The following is a 17,631-nucleotide window of genomic DNA, read 5'->3' as shown; positions in this document are numbered from 1 at the left end:
AGGCCAAGGATGATCTCTTTCACAGGTTTTGTTTTTCATGGGTCCTTTGGTGACTGAAGAGTCAGATTCTTGAGCCACAGGCTCGTTGGCCGACATTGCAGATGATGTTGGAAGACAGGGTCGGGCCGCGATTGCTGCGTGACAGTTGTCTTTCCTTTCTTTTCTGGCGTTTTTCTGCCACCAGGGCAAGGCAATTTTCCTCAAAAGTGGACGTTCCCTCTCTGACAAGTCTTTGCTAGTTATCCCTATCCTTCGCTGCTGTCTCCCGATGTGCGGTGTCGATGCCACATCTCTTGAAGTTTATCTTGAGGGTGTCTTTAAAGCGTTTCTTTTGGCCTCCTCATTTCCTTTCTCCTTTGGTGAGCTGGGCATACAGCAGTTGTTTTGGTAAGCATACATCAGGCATGCACACATAGTGCCTGTTCCACCTCAGCTGGTGCTGGAAATCAGGGCCTCAACACTGAAGATGTTGGCCTCTGTGAGGATACTGACATTAGTGCGATGATCCTCCCACTTTATGTTGAGGATCTTCTGAAGAAAGTGCTGGCGTTCCAGGTTTTTCAGATATTTTCTGTAGGTCACCGAAGTCTCACAGCCATAGAGGAGAGTTGGGATTACCACCACTCTGTAAACTAACAGTTTACTATGTGTTCTGATTGTTGAACACCCGGCGAGACAGTCTGCGAAAGGCAAGGCTGGCACAGTGAATTCTGTGCTGAATCTCGACATCCATGTCTGCACTCTGTGAGAGATGGCTGCCAAGATAGGCAAAGTATTCTACATTTTCCAGATCTTCTTTGTCAATATAGATCTTCCTTGCTGGATCTGATGATTGACCGGGGACTGGCTGGTGGAGAACTTTTATTTTGCCAATGTTCAGTTAGCCCTAGGCTTTTGTAAGTTTCAGAGAAGCAATTAAGGGCTGTTTGAAGATCCTCCTTTGAATGTGCAACTACAGCACAATCATCTGCGTACTGGAGTTCAGTTATTGTTGCTGATATTACTTTAGTTCTGGCACTGAGACGAGAGCGGTTGAAGAGGTTGCTGTCAATCCGATATTGGAAGCTAATGCCCTGTGTTAGACAGTCTTGGGTTAGTGTTTTCATAGCTGCTAAGAAAATGGAGAAAAGGGTGGGTGCCAGTACACAACCTTGTTTTATGCCAATTCAGATGACAAAGGAGGTTGAGCCACTGCATAGGATGGAGCCACTGCATAGGATAGCTGTCATCTGCTCATGGAAGAGTCTTACAATGGTGATAAATTTGCTTGGGCAGCCAAACTTTGACACAATTTTTCACAGAGCCTTACCGTTGACAGAGTAGACTTTGGTCAACTCGATAAAAGCCATATACAGCTCCTGGTGTTGTTCTTGACATTCTTCCTGGATCTGCCTGGCTGCAAAAATCATTTCAGTGGTGCCTCATGATGGTCTGAAACCGCACTGGGACTAGAAGTACTTCCTTGGCAAGAGAGAGCAGGCAATTCAGTAAGATTCTAGCAAGAATCTTCCCAGAGATGGAGAGGAGGGCAATGCATCGATAGTTGCCACAGTCGGCCTGGTCTCCCTTTTTGAAAATGATGATGATGTTAGCATTACGTAAGTTGACAGGGATTTCTTCGGTGCGCCAGATTTTGAAGAGCAGCAGGTGAAACTTGTTAGTCAGTAGTTCTCCCCCCACTTTCAGTACTTCAGCTGGTATGCCATCAGGACCTGGAACTTTATTGTTCTTAATTTGTTTAATTGCTTTGCAGATTGTTAATTGCTTTGCTCAGGTTTTGGTAGTTGGCAAGAGTTTCCCAGATTGGGTGCTGAGGGATGGAGTTGATGGTGTCGTCAGTAACAGTCAATTCTCAATTTAGAACATTGGTCCCCAACCTTTTTCGTCTGGCAGGCGCCAGACGACGAGCCACCGTGAACTGTGGCTGGCAGATGAGCACCCACCGAAATGCCACCGAGAAGTGGCAAAGTCAATAGACGTTGCCGCCAAAATGCTGCTGGCAAGCACTGTCATCCAGAGGCGTCGCCGCCTAAAATTGGTCGCATTTCGGCAGCAACGCCTCTGGATGACGCTGCTTGTCGGCGGCATTTCAGCGGATGCTCGTCCATCGGCCAGTACGCGAGTGCACATAGATGCCCCGGCAGGTGCCATGATTTAGAAGCTTTTAGTTGTGTTCCTTCCAGCACTCTTTGATGGGTTCATTATAGTTAAGAAGGATACTACCATTTTCAGATCTCAGAGGTGAGAGTCCACCTGAGATTGGTCCATACAGGGTCTTTGTCTCACAAAAAAAGCTCCGCATATCATATCTGTCAGCAAATGTTTGGATTTCTTTTGCTTTGTCCTCCCACCATTTGTGTTTGATTTCTCGGACCCTCCTTTTAACTTCAGTTTTGAGCTGATGGAAAGAGCTCTGCTTCTGATTGGATAGTGGTTGGTTTTGTCAGTTGCAGAAAAAACTTTTCTCTTCTGGTCCAAAAGGGCTGTAATCTCAATTTTGTTTTGTTAAACTAGTCCTGATGGCGGCAGGTATAAAGGCCAATGGAGTCCTCGCAAATCTCATGGATGGTCTGTTTTAGGGCTTCCCAGTCTTCTTTGACACTTGTGCTATCATTTCCAGGTATGCATATAGCCAGTTGTTCACTGAGGAGTGTTTAGAAGGTCTCCTGATGCACTGGCAGTATACTGACATCCTGGTGACATTTAAGAAGTTACAAAACATTAACTGGCTTGAGACATACCTACCCAAGAGACCACCTCTTTCTGTGTGAGATATTATTTCCTCTATGAATGAAATAGGCCAGAATGACCATTAGGCGTACCATATGCTATGTTTTCTGGGGATAGCTGAGGGATTGAGTGATCTGTTTGTTGGCTATTTTAAGTTACTAGATGAAACACTTATTTCACTTGCTATGCTGTGAGGTGGCTATTTTTTGTATGGAATGTTATTTTTCATTAATTGTTAGGGCACTCCCAGTTTAATCAAACAGGAACAATTTTACTGCAACAAACAGAGACTTAGGCGGAAGATGTTAGCTTATTAGCCTCCCAAATTAAACTGTCCCAATGACACATAATAACTATAAATTGGATATTCAAAACAGAATTTTCTGGAGTATGTTTAATACATTTTCATATGAATAAATTATATGAAAGTAATGTTTAAACTTCTGCTTCTTAAGGATGGATTTTTATTTTTAGATGATAGAATGGCTAGCCAAAGTTACTAATACAGGGCTGCTTTTGAGATAAGGAGCACATCTTTGCTCACTACTCTAACACATGCAAAGGAGGAATGTGATGAAGTAAGGAGGTCTGGGGTTTATATAAATGAATGCAAAGAAATAAATAGTATTTTCTTAGGCTGTCAACTACTACCATGATAAGTGCAGCACAGAAGCCTAAACATAGCCCAAATGCTGCTCAGCTCACTCAAATGAGTAGTCCCATTAAAGTCAATGGGATTAGTGGCATGAATAAACTGAGCAGGATTTGGACTACAATAGTACTTTGCACTTACAGCACTCATCATCCAAAGATCTCAAAGAGCTCTACAGTTTTAATTTACCTACTCTCACAACACCTCTGAAAGAAAAGGTATATTGTCTATTTTACATAAGGGAAACCTGTTGTAAGAGATTAAGTACAGTATCGTACAAACAATATTTCATGCTCATGCAATAAAGGGGCACAAAGATCACTTATCAACAAAATGCTTATTCTTCAGCTATTCTTTAATGCAGCAACTGGCTTTATTTGCCAGCCATCTGCAGAAAACTATAGGTCAGTTGCAATGTACAAAGTACTCTCTTACATATATGTACTTTGCAGTATTTTTTTCTAAAAAAAAAAAACAACCTAAGGTTTAAAACTAATGCAAGTTTCCCTATGACATCAACATTTCAGCAGAAGCAATCCTCAGGGAGCACTGTGGTCTCTCATGGCAACTTAGTTTCAAAACTCATTTTTTCCTGCTTAGATTCTGGGGGTGGAGGGTACATGAGTATGTGGTACATTTCAAACTTATATATTACATTATAACCTTCACCCCTAAGTTTGTAACCTTTGCATTCTTCTAAATCAAATGTTAGGAAATTCCAGAAGTAAGATTGCCTATGCAACCTTAATTCGGCCCCCTTGTGTGTATGCATTGAGATATGGCCTTTAATTACATGATTTCATACTATTTTTTCATTCAATGCACAAGATTAATGATGCTTCTTGAATGGGCAGTTACTTTCTTTAAAATCCTAAATCAGTACATGGCCCCCACCCTTATTTTATTAAAGCTAATGTTAAAAAAATTATATAATACATAGGTTGGGAAAGAGTGTCTGTTCATCTAGGTATAGTGCTTAGATTATCCACAAATATAAAGTTAGTTTTTAAAAGTCATAAAATACATAGAGTGCATAATCAGCAATAACCCAAATTTAAGTGAATAGATTTAACAATACAGTTTAGATATTAGAGTCCGAATACTCGGGTATATCACTCATGAACAGTTGTACGGAGATTTGGTTGTGGAAAGTAAAATATATCAATGAGTGGAGATTGTGCCTCAGTAATTGAGAATTAGATTGATTGTCCATTTAGAAAATACAATCCATGAGGAAAGTATTTGTTACTTTCCTGACTGCACTTCTCATCGGCACTCCAGCTCATCCCTCCTGGTATTGCCGATGTCCAGTGATGTGTTCTATGTAGATGTCCCTCGACTACCCGATGGCGTCCGACACCATGAGCTGCTGCATCAGCCGAGCGTAGCGTTGACCGATTCCACATTCTCTCAGCACTTGCTCATTACTGAAGTCCCATGCGCCCCAGGCTCTGACGATCAGTGTGTGTAATCCTTAGTTCTCATACCATACAAAGCCTACATTGAATACAGAATTAATTTCCTTCCTGTGTTTCTATGGCACATTAGCCATACCATCAGGGTGTCTCACAAACATTAATTAATTTGTTTTCACTATACACCTGTGAAGTGGTATTATCCCCATTTAGCAAATGGGGGAACTGAGGCACAGTGAAATTAAGGCCAAAATTGCCCTGAATTTTGGATGTCCAAGCTGAGAAATCTAGGGCCTGATTTTTCAAAGTTCTGACCATTTTACACTTCATATGTTCAGAGCACAGCCCAAATTGATTTCAGTTGCAACTGGGAACATACAACACCTCTCAGAGTTTGCTCCAGGCGTCTCACATTGGGCATACAGAAAATGAGGAATACACAGTTAGTGTCCACCTGTGAAAATGTATGGTTTATATCAGTGTTTCTCAAACTTGGGACGCCGCTTGTGTAGGGAAAGCCCCTGGCGGGCCGGGCCGGTTTACCTGCCGCGTCCGCAAGTCCGGCCGATCGCGGCTCCCACTGGCCGCAGTTTGCTGCTCCAGGGCCAATGGGAGCTGCAGGAAGCGGCGGCCAGTACGTCCCTGAGCCCATACCACTTCCCGCAGCTCCCATTGGCCTGGAGCAGCGAACCGCGGCCAGTGGGAGCCATGATCGGCCGGACCTGCAGACGCGGCAAGTAAACAAACCGGCCCGGCCCACCAGGGGCTTTCCCTACACAAGCGGCATCCCAAGTTTGGGAAACACTCGTTTATATGACTTGCTCAGTACCACTATGTGCAGAGGCAGGAATAGAATTCAGTTCTCCGTGACAGCATTCAGCTACCTCAGTCATGAGCCCGTTCATTCTCTTCCTATTGTTCCCTGCATCATTCACTACACACATTCCAACATCTCCAACATAAAAGGCAGAGATCCAACAGAACCAACCCCAAATTCATTCACACAGCAGGTCCACTACCTACACTGAATAAGGTGTTCTAAGGGGTTCCTTCGAAAACAAAAGTATCTGATCATGTAACTACAGGCTGTATCATAATGCATATGCACAAGAGGCTGAATTAAAATTACACAAGCAACCTTAATTCTGGCATTCCCTGACTCTGCAGCTGTAACATTGTATATCACTTCCTACATTTTTAAAAAGTAAAACAACAGAATTTCCATGATGTGCAACCAATATTGACAGCCACATGAGTCATCAGCAGGGTTGAAATCTTTAGATCACAACATAAGTCTCTAACACTGGAGCTAACTAAAGTTAACTTGTAGCAATATCAGGCTTTTATTTCCTTTATGGACCAGCCACTACAGGGTGATGACACATTTAGCTGTGAAACCCATGGGAAATTTGCGGAAGTAGAGGAATGTTGACACACTGGAATCCTAGGTTCAATCTGAGGTTCTGGAAGAGAGTGTGATTTAGTGGTTGTAGACCTGCCCACCCTTGTTTCTATTCCCCTCTACACCTATCCACCCCCATTCCCAGCTCGTTTCCCTGCCTCCCTCTGTTCCTCACCCATCCACATTTGAGTCAAGCTGCTTCCTAATTCTCCTCCATGCTGCTTGCAGTCCAGCAGGCAGAGCAACAAGAGCACAAGAGAATCTCATTGCTCTCAGTTCTGATCCCTGACACCACAGGAACCCCAGCTATCAGGAAGGACAACAGCAGGAGAAGTTCTGCTCAGCCCTGAGACAGGACATACTCTGTCTCACAGTGGTACATGAACAGTCTGGTCAGCACATAGGAAGGAACTGTGTGGCTATGGAGCATACTCCATATAGATCGAATCTTCAGAGGATTTAACTGCCAGCTTCCAACAACCTGTACCAAGCATGTGCAAACTGCTACATTCAGAGGCTTGTAATCTGGCCAAATTTGGCTGGATTTTCACAGGAATTGCAAGAGGCATATTCCTGATGTTGGGGAGGCCTCTCCAACCCCATCCTCACCCCAACCTCAAGCCCCTGTTCCAAAATCTGGAGGTACAAAAGCTTCTCAACAAAACTATTAAAAAAAGGTGGGAGAGAAGCATTTTTCTCTAATATTGTTCTTGGAAACTGCTGAACCATTTTAGTTGAAGCTTAACAAAAGAAGATTCCAGTGTGGTTATTCCGGACATCAAATTGTATTTCTACATTTCAGTGCCAAAACTGATACAGAGTGTATCGACTCTGCAAATGTAATATTTCCTTGTTCAGTTCATAAGAATTTGAATTTCTGGCAATTACATTTTTCTCTGCCAAAAGAGTAACAAAACATGGTATACATAAGGGGGAGCAGAAGAAAACTCTTTGCTGCACACCACTTTCAGGCCACTTATGATTTTGCTGATGAAATTTGCACTCAGGCATCTTCCACAAAGCATGACTGTTTTCGCTGTAGGAAATCCACATGGTCTATTAGGCATGCTAAATCCATCACCAACTGATGGATTTGAAAGGTTAAAACTGCTTCTTCAGGTTATAATCTTGAAATTAGAGTGCAACATGTCCTACTGAACTGAACTGGAAGCTTGTCTGCATGGTGCTGTACAACACAATACGAGCCTTTAATGCTTAATGTATTGAGTTTTGTTGTTGTTGTTTTATTAAATGGAGTCTCTATAGTTATGTCACTTTTCTGGATTTCCCTATTATTGCTGATGGCCAAATTAAGATACAGCTCTACTAGAAACAGAAAGAATAGAGGAGGATGCTGGGTACCAATTAGAAATACTACACTTGCTATTTTGGTTAAAAATGTGTTTCATTGGCTGAAGTATGTTGGTATTAATCAGGTGCTCGCCTTTTCCACTTTCTAGCACTAGCGGAACTCAATCTTGGTGAGATGTACTTCATCCTCATCCAGTTTCCAAATTCGAACTATTAACTGGTAATTTATGGATAAAAATTTGTCTTAAATTACCTAAAATTAGCTGCTTTTGTGAAAAAGATCTATTAGTCACTATAAAAAGCAAACCTCATTTTAACCCGACTGATGTGAGGTGTTAACATTGTTAACAACAAAAGTGACAGCTCTGTCTAAATGAATACATGTCCACATGACATTTAGAGAGCATTTGTATCTACACCAATATGATAAAAAGAATAGAAATCCACCAAATAGCTTGCCTGGCAGCACACAAACACAAAAAGCTACCTTTGAAGACCCAGATTCAGTATCGCATTACTGGTAGCTCAGAGTGCCACAGCAGTAATGCTCACTCAAGACAGAAGAAAGGAAGAAGAGAGCAGACTGCAGAACGCTTTGTAGCATCTGCACATATATTGGCATTATGATCACAGATGACGCTTTCCAGCATTCTTGGTCATTGGAATAGTGTTGCTTAGTGTAGCAACAGACAATTGAGGCAAAGCAAGAAACAACTGAATGACTACCATAAAGACCTAGAACTGAAGTTGAAAATACAGATGACTGCTTTATATTCTCAGCTACAGAATCAAGATGTGGCTTGTGTGGAAGGACAGCAGAAGGAAAAATGCAAGGTTCACCCATCCTTCTAATTTTGGTTACCTTTTCCTCTTTGTAACACCTTCCCCTTCCTAACATCATTTTGTAGGAATAAACAGGATTATAATCTGACTGTTTGAGCGCAGAACAACTCTTCTAATTCTAATAGAGAGCATTTTTAATTTGAGGGTGAAGGAAATCAGGGCCGCCCGGGAGGAGGGCAAGTGGGGCAATTTGCCCCATGCCTTGCAGGGGCCCCCACGAGAGTTTTTTGGGGGCCCTGGAGTGGGGTCCTTCGTTCGCTCCGGGGGCCCCGGAAAAGTCTCGCGGGGCCCGGACCCCTGGAGCTTCTTCCGCTCTGGGTCTTCGGCGGCAGTTGTGCGGCGGGGGGTCGTTCTGCTCCGGGACCCACCTCCAAAGTGCCCTGAAGACCCACGGCGGAGGGTCCTTCCGCCCCAGGACCCGCCACCAAAGTGCCAGGTCTTCGGCAGCAATTCAGCAGCGGGGGCCCCCTGCCGCCAAAGACCCCAGGCCCCCTGAATCCTCTGGGCAGTCCTGAAGGAAATAGAGAACACCTTAGTCATCTCCCCTCCATCCCATATTCAGTGTTCTAGGCCTGATCTGCACCTAAAACTTAGGTTGGCCTATCTATATCATTCAAGTCTGTGAAAAAAACCTCACACTTGTGCAAAATAGTTAGGTTGACCTAAGTTTTAGGTTGAAACCAGGCCTAGATGCAGCTAGGTTGACAGAAGAATACGTCCCTCAACCTACTTCTGTCTCTTGAAGGGATGGATTTAATATGGCGACGGAAAAACCTCTTCTGTTACTGTAGTATGTGTTTTTTAAGTAATGTACAAGGTTACCTCTCCTCCTTTTGACTAAATACTTTGCACTGACAAATCATTCAAACTCCCAGTTCCTACAGCAATTATGAAAAATTTAAAATGCACATAGCAATCTGTACTTCTGCAACACTCAACATACCAGATTATATTTAGGGAGATTTATCTAGTAATGTCTATTAATTTACATAAACTGCCAGGATGCTTTACATGAGTATTTCAGGATATGGCTCCCTTTACCATAGGGTATCAAAACCATTGTAAGCTTCTTAAGGAAAACAGAAAGAAAAAAACAAGGCGGCAGTTTTAGTTTTCTATCCATTGTACCTCTTCCTTTCACCTAAAGTCTCCAATATTTCTACTACAAGATCCAGCTTATGACACAAATGATTCAGGTAGGAGAGTGAAAAAGACAAATGATCCATAATGCCACCACATCTCCAGTGAAAGGTGCAATTGAGCTATCAGAAGCCTCCTGTGGTCACAAATTATTTATCAGCCTCTAAAATGTATCTAGCATAGACACATTACTGAAAAAAGGAAAGATTTGGCCTCTGCCCCCAATGAGCTCCATCTAGACATGTAAACTGTTAGCTGCCCAGGTTGCACTGTGATAAGGGTAAATGGAGGTTACTGGAGTTCTTAGAGATGGACTCTGCATATTTATACTCCGGGGATGCACCAGATATGTGCAGCTCAAATGGTGCAATGTGGCAATCAGTGCCCATTGGAGCACCCTCGTACCCAACGGCACTCCAAGCACCAGAGCTCCAAGCATGTGCCTGGGGCAGCAAGCCATGGGGGGCGCCCTGCCGGTCCCTGTGGGAGCGGCAGTCAGGCCGCCATTGCCGGCATGCCTGCGGGAGGTCCACCGGTCCCGCGGATTCGGCGGCAATTCTGCGGCGGGTATGCCAAAGCCGCGGGACTGGCGGATCTCCCGCAGGCATGCCGCCAAATCTGCGGGACCGGGGACCTCCCGCAGGCAAGCCACCAAAGGTGGCCTGCCTGCCGTGCTTGGGGTGGCAAAAAAGCTAGAGCTGCCCCTTCTCATACCCCCTTTTACCTCTCCCCTCTCTGTTCCTGAGGGTTCTAGGGCAAAGTGCTCTGACCACCTCAGCTCCTTCCCACCACCTCCTCAGCTATGAGCTATAATTAAGGGGCCTAGGAAGAGGGGAAGGTGGGCATGTAGTGGAAATGTACAGAGTCTGTCATAAAGAACTTTGTTGACAAGTAACCTCTGTTTCTCCTTCAAGTGGCCTCTGCATATTCCCACTCCCCTTCCCCTCTTCCTCACAACCTTCATTATAATAAATAAATAAATACATAAATAAATTTGAGATATCCTATCTCCTAGAACTGGACGGGACCTTGAAAGGTCATCGAGTCCAGCCCCCCTGCCTTCACTAGCAGGACCAAGTACTGATTTTGCCCCAGATCCCTAAGTGGCCCCCTCAAGGACTGACCTCACAACCCTAGGTTTAGCAGGCCAATGCTCAAACCACTGAGCTATCCCTCCCCCCAATTATAACCCATGACTGAGGTGCCAGTGAGACGGAACTGTATGGTGACCAGATAGCAAGTGTGAAAAATCGGGACAGGGGGTGGGGGGTAATAGGAGCCTATATAGGAAAAAGCCCCAAATATCGGGACTGTCCCTATAAAATCGGGACATCTGGTCACCCTACGGAACTGAGGCAGCCAAAGTGCCACACCCCCTTTTATAGCCTTGCCTTAGAATATTCAGGGAACGATGAGGGGAGGGGCAAAGGGAGTATGCAAGAGCACTCCAGCAGGCACTGCTTGTCAGGTTCTACCATCTGAGGCTACTTCTACACTATATACCACTGGTGGCAGTGTGCAGTCTACATGTAGGTACAAACTGCAGTGAAAAGCATACTGCATCTACACTGTGGTATGTAGATATACATGCCCGTGAAAGGCTCTCGTAGAGGGAATGCAGCGGGGAAAGGTTCAACCTGAGCCTCTCTCTGCTGCTGGACTCTTTCCCTATGGTGGCGTAAGGGCTGCAGCAGCAGGAAGTTGGCACAGCCTTTCCCCGCCATCTCCCCTGCCACAGCCTTTCCCCGTGGCCAGAGTTTTTTCCTGCAGCAGGAAAGGCTCCAGCAGTAGCAGAGTACACTGCTAAAAATGGCAGCACAGCCAGGGAGGCACAGCCTGGGTGAGTAGAGAGCCACATAAGGATGTACTTGCGTGCATACTTGCCTGCACCCTTCAGGCACGTCTTTACTCTCCTAAGTTGTGCCTCACCATATACACTGCTATTTATACCAGTGCCAAGTGGGCTACATGGGTATGTACACTACACATTGGTGAAAGACGCATGTAACACAGACACACAAGAGCAAACAATATGTCAAACAGAATACAAAACACATTGTTCATTAATTGTGGCTCTTAAACATGATTTTTCTTATTTCTTATTAAGGCTACATTTAAAGATAAAACAGAATAAAGAATAAGGAAGAAAAATTTCACTGCAATCTGTCCTGCAAAATATATAAAACACTATAACATCATGAATTAATAATTGATAATCATGTCTGTAGCTGCAGAAAGGCAGTAAATTACACATTGGTTAATGTGTATTAATCCTTTTAGATCCGAACCTCTAGCTCATTTAGAGTTCTATTTACATAGCACAAACACACAGCTTTAAAAAGCAGGATTCAAGTTCTCTGTGTAAAACCTACCAACAACACTATATGGCAAATATTTTTCCAGTAAGTTCTTCCTTCACAGAAAACTACCTTGTGAGGGAAGTTTACCAATTACTTTCCAAGTTTCTTAACAGTACTTGACATTTTACATATTTGTTTACTTTCTTTTTGCATCATTTACACAGTATCAACACAGCTCTGAACTAGGAAAAGGATGTGTTTGTTGAGCTGTTGCAGAGACAGAAGAGGAAACAATACATTGCCAAAACAATGTCTCAAATTTCTCTTTTAGGGAAAAGGCTAAACTATTTTCACTGTTGAAAAATGGAATCCATCAACTTAGAAAAGTATATATATTCGGAATTTCTTTACCAGTGTTACTAGAACCAACTTCATACATAAAGAACAAATTATTAAAAAAAAAAATCTAGCTTACTTTTAAGCTGTTTAAATTGCTTACTTTCTGCATTTCACTCAGTTTGGACAATGAAACTAAACTAGTCAGTTTCACAGCCAGGTTCTCATGAACTAGCACAATGCTGCTTGGCCAACATGCCAAAAATGTTATATTTTAAAAAAATTAAATAAAAACATCTATTTAGAACAGATTTTTATAAAGTCCTCTAAAAATAATCTATATTGTTGTTTTCAGGTACTTGAAAGATTCTCTAAAACCAGATCCCGTAGCAAACAAACTCTATTTTAAAGAACTCTTATTCCTTAGTGTTCTCAATCAGGTATTAGTTTTAATCCAATCTAACACAAACCTCTCTTCTTGTCAGTAGAAAGGATGCAATGTTACTAATTCTCATAATTCTATCACGAGTCTCATAATATCTGTTGTTTTTCTTAAAGCCTCGGCTCCAGGAATTATGATTAAGGCTACATTTTAATCATGGGTACTATTAGTAAAAGTCATGGACAGGTCACGGACAGTAAACAAAAATTCATGGGCTGTGACCTGTCCATGACTTGTACTATATACCCCTAACTAAAACTTGGGCTGAGAGGCCGCGGATGCTAGGGGAGTGGGCCAGGGGAACACGGGTGTGGGAGGGAAGGTGCGTGGCCCAGGACCCCACTGGTGCTGGGGGGGGGGGGAGGCATGCAGCAGCGTGCAGCCCGGGACCCCTGCTAGTGCTGGGGGGAGGAGAGGAAGGGTTGGCAGGGCTGGCGGGCTCCCCAACCGGCTCAGCACGGCTCCCCAGAAGTGGCTGGCATGTCCCTGCAGCTGCTAGGGGGAGGGAAGGCCAGGGAGGCTCCGTGCACTGCCCCCGCCATGAGCGCCGGCTCCCACCACAAGCACCGGCTCCGCAGTGCCCATTGGCCGGGAACCGCAGCCAATGGGAGCTGCAGGGACCGTGCCTGTAGGCAGGGTCAGCGCACAGAGCCCCCTGATCTCTCTACCTAGGAGCTGCAGGGACATGCTGGCCACTTCTGGAGAGCCCCACCCCCTCCCTCGAGGTAAGCACCGCGCCACATCCCAACCCCCTACCCCAGCCCTGAGACCCCTTCCCGCACCCAAACTACTGCTGCTGCTGGGGAGGTAAGTGGTGGCCACTGCTGGGGCAGTCTTGGGCCAATGTGGCTGGCCCAAGGGCAGCCCCAGAACCAGCCGCACTGGCCACCGCAGAAGTCACAGAAAGTCACGGAATCTGTGACTTCCGTGACAGACACGCAACCTTAATTATGATTACCAGAAAGTCTTAGCTTTCATTTAAAAAAGAAAAAGGTTTAAGTTTCCAACTCTTGGGATTTCAGCAAAGAGCTAAAAACAAAACAAAGCTTAAAGGCTTAAAACAAAAAGGCAAATAAAAAGACACTGCCCCTTTAAAAAAAACTCATGATTCTTTGAATGGCTTGTTTAGCAATACCGTTCTTTACCTTAGAGGAAAACATTTCAACGTTCTAAAACTTCTACCCAAACCCCATGCAAAAAGAATGCAGCCACTATTCATAACCAGGGCTCTGCATACTGCATGCTTCTGTGGAATCTGCTACAGAATAATGGCACAAAAGCCAACCTCTTAAAAAGAAAGCTGTTAAGTATCTAGCCCTTAAGGCTGCAAAGGGCACCTTCCACAAGTGAATGAAATGTAGACATATAAAATGTCGACTGAAGTCTGCAGTCATCCTAAATATACCCAAGACAGGTGAAATGCTTCAACGCCCCACATAAATGAACAATTTAGAAATCTTAGGCCCTGATCCTGTAAAGACTTATGTCCATACCTAACTTCACACACTTCTATTAACTTCAATAAGACCACTGCCTGGGGGTAAAATTAAGCACGTGTATTAGTATTTGCAGCATCAAGACCTAATTATGCAAATTTAAGCCCTGATCCTTCATGTTCACATGGAGCTCAGTGCAGGATTGCTTCCTTAAAATTTAAGTGTTTTACCAATGATAATTCGAACACCTTGTTAACATGCTTAGCACTACCAGCACTGCCTCTCCACATTATTACCAGGTGCCAAGAGCTCTAATTCTCCCCTGCTCAACTGTCCAAACCTTCAACTTCCATCCTGACAACTTCTGTAATACAGTTACACATTTTAAACACAAAACTGTGAAGCACAATGAAAATTAAAAATTAATGGACAAAGTAAAATTTTAATTTAATATCAAATTAAATATCAGAAGGGATCTATCATGACTGTTTTCCTGATTTTCATACTCCATTAAAAACTTCATTTTTTTAATTTCCCTCTAATCTGCTATATTTGAGTGCTGTAGAACACAAAGGTCATGCCACAAATCTTAGGTCGAGCTTGCCAAGGAGCACACATACAACAACGAACCTTTATACCTATAATGATGATGATTATGGGCCATAATCGATTACTCACTGTTCTATTCAGTCCAAAAATAGTTTTATGATTGGAATCCTGGGCCTACTTCTTTTAACAACTGAGGCATTACTGAAATGGGAAACAAAAATTCAGATATGGACTATGATTAGTCTTTCGATGTTAAGATATTGAATAATTAGTCTTTCAAGATATGTTTCCAGTACAGTGTAAAACAACTTACATTCGTAACACTATTAAAAACATTTTTTAGTATTTAGTATTATTTCAATATGATCTTAGACAAATTAAAAAATTATGGGGTTTGGGGTTTTTTAAGCAACTAGGATATGTCAATCATTAAGCAAAGGATCAGAGATACTGATAGTTATAGTTGACAAAGATCATCCCCAAAAGTGAATCTTTCTGTACAGACCAAACGAATTGGAGGTCCTTAAACTTTTATGATTTCATGTAATTCATACTCTCACTTGAAACAATTTTTTTTCCAAGCATATCACTGATTTTTTTTCTTCTCTGGAGACATACACAGGTGTGGGACAGAGCTCCCAAGAAACTCCACAAGCTTCCTCTCTCAGAATTTCCAATTAGTATGTCCCACAGGAGAAGGTTACTGAGGGCTGAAGAAGCAGCAGGGGATGTTGGCCTACAAATACCGCAGAACATAGTGATCCTACAGGAGCTGTGCTGAACCTCCTTCCGTTGTTATGCAAGAAGCTCTACAGATGAGACTTTGTGAGAGTTTGTTCTACTTGAACTACTGAAGAATATGAAGAGGAATATGCCACTGAAAATGGCCACTCCCACCTCTATCCCCAAATATTCATGAAATCCTGATACTATACTGTACTCACACAACGAGGTATGTTACAGAGCCGGAGCTCTCCATTCCACATTTTGGATTTTTTGTCTTTTCGCCTTTTATCTCCCAAAAAGAAGGCAATGTTCTTACTAATTTCAGATAGTACAGATGTTCTTTTAGGAGTCAGTTTGTATGTCATCGTAATTAGCATTAGGAAGTGTTTTGTGGTGGGTGGGTGGTTGTGTGTGTATATATATATATATATATCAATTACTTGGGAGGTTACATCTATTTAAATTTACAACTAATGGACCTACTTTGTTTTTACTATGGCTTGGTTGTATAGGTTTGATAGCACAGCTAGCTGACAAGTGCAATAAAATGTGATGTTACAGCTAGCACAGATTCAGCATGGGATTCCCACATAGCCATGCATTTTGACAATCTTGTAAGGAAGGATCTTATTGGTGCTGTTGTTCTGTTCCTACCCCCACCGCTTCACCAGCTATACCAACAAGAACACATCTCATTAGCTCCACACTTTTGTTCCAATGCAGTTTTATGGCATCTTGTTTTTTTTACCATGAATTATTGACCTCAGAAGTGTTGACTCATGAAGCTCAGATTACAGCCAACTTTTATGGTACACAAATTTATACCATCTTCTTTAAAACTTCTTGTAAAGGGAGTGTCTCTGTGTGCACCGTATACCTGGGATCCAAGTGGGACAGTAACAGCACAGGACTAACCCTGTTGTAAAGCCGGTCAGTTTCATTTTCTGCTCAGCACAGGCCAAGTGTGGGGCACCCTGTGCACACTGAGTGAAAGTGACCAGTCTAATGTTAGTTTCACTTCAGTGAAGGAGCAACACAGATGACACCTGAGGGAGAAGATGAGAGGACAGCCCCAATTTTCAGGAGAGCCAATGGGAGCAACAAGAATGACCAGATAACTAAGAAACTTAGAAATAAAATTTAAAAAAACCTTCCCATAGCTGTCCAGCCGCTTTCACAGGGCTGCTTGGACACCAGTCAAGGCATCTCCTGAGGCAAGTCTAGCTCTGCCCATTGTACAGCCGGTACAAGGCAAGGCAGCACCAGGAGACCTCCCCCACCCCATGCCGTGCCCCCCAACGGCCCCACCCACTCCCCACTCAGCTGTTAGCCAGCACCCCGCAGACACCCCACCCCCCAGCGCTCCTCCAGGGGCCCGTAGCCCGCCCCTCACACGTAGGGTGACCAGATAGCAAGTGTGAAAAACTGGGACAGGAGGTGGGGGGGTAATAGGAGCCTATATAAGAAAAAGCCCCAAATATCAGGACTGTCCCTATAAAATCGGGACATCTGGTCACCCTACAGGGCCCCCCAGCGCCAGCCACCCCCGCACACAGGGGCGGGATAGAGTGCCCCACCCCACCCGGCGCCCCCAGCCCGGCCCAGCGCCCCATCGCTTACGCCATTGTCCGGTGTTTACATCCGCACCCCTCCCCGCTTCTTACTACAGCCCCGGCGGCAGCCGCACACACCGGATGGCTCTGCCCACACGCACCGGCCAGCCCTCCCTCTGCGCCGCCCACCAATCGCCGGGCACAACCGGCCCGGTTGGCCAATGACCACGCACTGCATCCGACAGGAGGCAGGTGGAAGGATCCCTCCGTAGCCAATGGCAAAACGAGGCCCTGCAGGGGATCCTCCTACACAGGGTTGAAGTCAGGAGGGAGTGGGTTGGTAGGGGCTCGTGCGCGCGCGCGGACGGACGCCTTCACAGTTCAAAGGGTTTATCTCATGAATAATTAAAGTTACCTCATGAATAGTCAATATTCCCGCCGAGGCGGTCCCGCCCCCTTCCTGTCCCCTCCTCGGCGCCCCGCCCCGGCCTGCGGGGAGTGCAGGGGATTGTTCATTCATTGCCCTGGGCGGGCGCGGTGGCTCTTGCGGTGCGGTAGCCGTGGCCTTCAGCGTGCAGCACAAGATAGTCAATGAATAGCTCAGGGGCTCGCGGGTTGCACAGATGCCACGCAATGTTTGTTAGTATTTCTCTGCGGTCCATATTTACCGGCCTCTACCCAAAGCTTCTCATTCCAGTCCCTGAAACCAGAGAGGGGCCTGCACCAAACCCCTAGTCCGGGACACACCTAAATTATGCTCATGGTTGAAAGAATCCAGATCTGGGCCATGATCCAG

The 17,631-nt window shown here is 44.4% G+C and overlaps 1 protein-coding gene across 24 annotated transcripts in view; it reads right to left on the bottom strand.

Annotated features, from left to right (window-relative positions):
• BLTP1 (bridge-like lipid transfer protein family member 1) overlaps window positions 1–17,029 on the bottom strand; it is a 241,267-nt gene extending 224,238 nt beyond the window's left edge. For 22 of the 24 annotated variants that reach the window (XM_042860071.2, XM_065596329.1, XM_065596316.1 and 19 more), the window contains exons 1-2: window positions 16,903–17,029; window positions 14,686–14,757 (exon numbers count right to left, since the gene is read on the bottom strand). The gene's annotated coding sequence lies outside the window, so the exon portion shown is untranslated. The remainder of the gene's footprint in view (window positions 1–14,685; window positions 14,758–16,902) is intronic. The other 2 variants (XM_042860070.2, XM_065596319.1) reach the window with 1 other exon arrangement.
• Window positions 17,030–17,631: the final 602 nt, after the last annotated feature.

This window comes from Chrysemys picta, chromosome 5 (genome assembly GCF_011386835.1).
Source record: "Chrysemys picta bellii isolate R12L10 chromosome 5, ASM1138683v2, whole genome shotgun sequence".
In the NCBI taxonomy this organism is placed as follows: Eukaryota; Metazoa; Chordata; order Testudines; family Emydidae; genus Chrysemys; species Chrysemys picta.
Note: the sequence above shows the minus strand (reverse complement) of the source record. Positions and strands in the feature narration are given on the sequence as shown.